This window comes from Falco biarmicus, chromosome 1, assembly GCF_023638135.1.
Source record: "Falco biarmicus isolate bFalBia1 chromosome 1, bFalBia1.pri, whole genome shotgun sequence".
Taxonomy (NCBI): domain Eukaryota; kingdom Metazoa; phylum Chordata; class Aves; order Falconiformes; family Falconidae; genus Falco; species Falco biarmicus.
This window is the reverse complement of record NC_079288.1, coordinates 3379519-3382919: the sequence shown is the minus strand read 5'-3', so window position 1 is coordinate 3382919 and position 3401 is coordinate 3379519.

Sequence of the window (3401 nt, the reverse complement as noted above, 5' to 3'; positions counted from 1 at the left end):
AAGACCTTCTTGTACCTGCCACCGCCTGCCTAGTTCATCGGATTACTTTTAAACCTCAGGCACTACGTGACTCTTCCCTGTCAGCAGAAGGAGAAAATAGACTCCCTGAGTGGACGTGCAGAAAATGAAGGGGCCACCGCAGCTTTGGGAGGGCAAACTGCTCCACGGGCACTTCCACACAAAGCCCCGTCCCCAGGGGCTTGCCCTCCTCTCATTTTGTCCCCAAAGTGCCCCTTTTTGGTGACTGGCATAGAGAGGGTGGTGGGCTAGACGGGTCTTTGGGTGGGCTGCTCTTCTGCATGTGCGATCCCAAATAACACAGTCAATGAAGTACCTGGTTGAGTGACTTGGTTGCTTGGTGTGCTCCCAGGGCACCGGTGCAGGGCAGTACTATTGCCCAACGCAACTTGGAGAAAGCCGGTTGGCTAAGTGACATTTTTATGAAATATAATGAATGATACTTAATGAGATTTTCATCCAAAGTGGAAAAGTCCAAGGTTTTCAGCCTCCATTATAATCGCTTCATTTTCTGTGCTATAGTAGCAAATGGGATTCAGGGAGTTTTTTATGCCACCATCACTTCAAAGCAAGTTCGAGTTCAAGATGTAAGTAGCAGGAGGTGATCAATCCACCTCTGGTGGTTGGAGGTCGTGGGCTGGAGGTGTCACTGTCACCATCGCAGGGGGCCCAGGGGACACAGGCTGTTCATTCTCCCCGGAAAGGATCATTTTGTGTGGCTCAGTAGCATCTGACATAGTGGCGTGTCGATACTTGGCATCATCATCAGCAAAAATATTAGTATGTCTAATGATTCGTAACTGCTTGTTGTGCCTAGAAATGGCTTTTACTGCTCGGCTCGTGGGTTTGGCAGAAAGTTTGCTTTCCATGCCCAATGGTAGCCATTCCCAGGCCTGAAAAAAAGTGTAATTGGGCAGCAACAACAAATTCACCCACATGTTATTTCATATTATTAGCCCAGATTGTCCAGTCCAGGCACCTAGTAACACACATGGCTCGCTCCTCGCTGCTCTGCATGGCTCTCAGATGGGCTGAGCCAGCCCAGAGCTGATGAAATTGCAGCTTCAAAGGATGCCACGTCCAGGGCCACCGCGACACGGCCTCTTTGGTGTTTTGCTTCTCATCTTGGTGGAGACGGTGGTTTGAGCAGGGCCTGGAGGAGAGGGAGAAACAGGGAGCTCTTCGGCACAGGGCAAAGCCAAGCGCCGTGTTCAGCGACGGTGCAAACTAGTTGCTGTTTCTCAACAGCACGTATAGCAAAGCGGCTTGGGTGGGAAGGGACAGGCACGGGTTTATGGACACGACTCTGGTTTCTGTCTTCCCATTTAGGATCAGGGTAAGCCCCTGGGACTGGAGCCGGGGTTTCCCCGGTGTGCCCGCTTCTGGGGTCCCATGCGTGTCATTCCCTGGGGGTTTTGCTGCAGGGCCGCAGAGGGTGGCAGGGCAGGAGGGAGCTGGGTGAGGCTGGCAGGGGTAGACCTCGGTGGCAGGAGCAGGTTTCGTCTCAGCTCCGTTTCTTGGGGTGCAGGGTGTTCTTGTTGGCTGGCACAGGCGGCTCGGGTCTCTGTGCCAGAGGTGGGCTGGGGGGATAGGGCAGCATGTGTGCCCCCACGGGCTGTGGGCATGGGGAGAAGGGCTGGCTCGACGGTGGGCTATGCTTTGCTGTTTCATTTCCCAGGAGATGCCATAAACCATGTTTAGGAAAGCCAGAAATGGAAGGTGCCGTTTATTTCGGCAGAGGTATTGCCACGTGCGCTGCCTGCACTGCCCAGCTGCCTGGCCCTTCCTGGCCCCACACGCCAGCACGCGGCAGGCCTGGCAATGGGGGCAAAGCATTTTGCAAAGCTTTTTCCTAGGAAAAGGGGGATCATGGGTTGCTGAGGACCCCCGCAAGCCTGGGTGCAGGGAGATATGGGTCTCCTTAGGTGATGATGCCCGCTGCAGTCCCTGCCTGGGGGCTTCGGGGTGGGGGGACTGGCACGTGGGGTCTTCTGCTTACGTGATGTGCTTTTCAGAGTGGGGCCTGATCCCAGGCTTTGCTCAGGGCTATGGTAGAGAGAATCCGCCTGGGGCCTCTGGAAGGACTTGCAAGCTATGAATTAATGACAAAAATAAAGCAGAACTTGACTTCAAAAGCTCCCACTACGGTGGCGTTATCCTCACGCCCCTCTGCCAGCCGGGTCTGAGCCCCCTGCGCATGGAGCTGGGGCAGGTTCACGGGGTGCAGGGCAGAGCCAGGACCAGTGGTGGGCTGGGGGAGACCAACCCGAGCCCCCATGTCCAGCCTAGGAGCAGGACAGGGAGGAGGGCAGGAGGCGCCTTGTATCTGGAGGACAGGTTTGGGGGCCAACCCCTAATTAAAACCTTTTGTATGGAGTTTAAAAAACTCCATTCGTGTCTGTTTAATATTTAACAGATGGGGGGGAGATGTGAACACAACTGCAGACAGAGTTTGGCTATTTGTGCCACTTATATTGCAATCAGATACTGTTTAATTAGCATGCAGAGCGAAAACATGTCTTCGAATTATTTATTAAAAAAAAAAAAAAGTATGAAGACCCGCCCTATTTTCTCCCTGAGATGAAAAACTTTCCGCGAAGTTTTTATGCCGGGGAGTAAGCTCCGGCCCTGCAGTGCTGCGACCAGCCGGGGGAAGAGGCAGGAGGCTAGGCAGGAGGCTGCGCGGAGGGCTGCGCGGGAGGGCGCGCAAGGCGGCGCCTGCGCCTTTAAGGCGGCGCCGCGCGGGGGGCGGCGGAGCGGCGGCTGCCGATCGCTTCCCTTTGATAAGGTCCTGGCAACTCCGTAGCCGCTCCGGGATGCCGCGAGAAGGGAGCAAAAATAAAATAAATCTTCCCCTGAAAATATAATTATTTTATTTTATTACGAATGGGGCCCCTCCCCCCCCTCCCCGGGCAGAAGCTTCCCCCTGCTCACGCCTAGCAGCGGGGATGCCCGGAGGCGGGAGCACCGGGCGGCGAATGGGGTGCCCCCCCGTTTCTTCTTCTTGATTTTTTTAATTCTTAAAATTTTTAGGAGCTGTTTTTCCCCTTTTTTGTGCGTGTGCGAGCGTGGCGGGCGGCGCGGAGCCGTGCTACCGCCCTTGCAGGACCGCTCCGCCGGCCTCCGCTTTGATGCGCGCAGCGCTGGCGGGGAGAGCCCGGGGCGCGGGGGGGCGGGGAGGGGCGGGGGAGCAGGGGGAGGAGGCGGGGGAGGGACCAGTGCTTTTGTATTTAAAATAAATAAAATAAATAACCAGGGGAGGGAGAGGAGGGAGGCGCGGATCGCAGTGGGCTCCTTCCCTCGCAGCCCCCCCTCGCCCCCCCCCCTCTCCCCCCCCCCCCCCCCCTTCCCGATGCTCTCCGATGCGGTTGCACCGCCGGGGA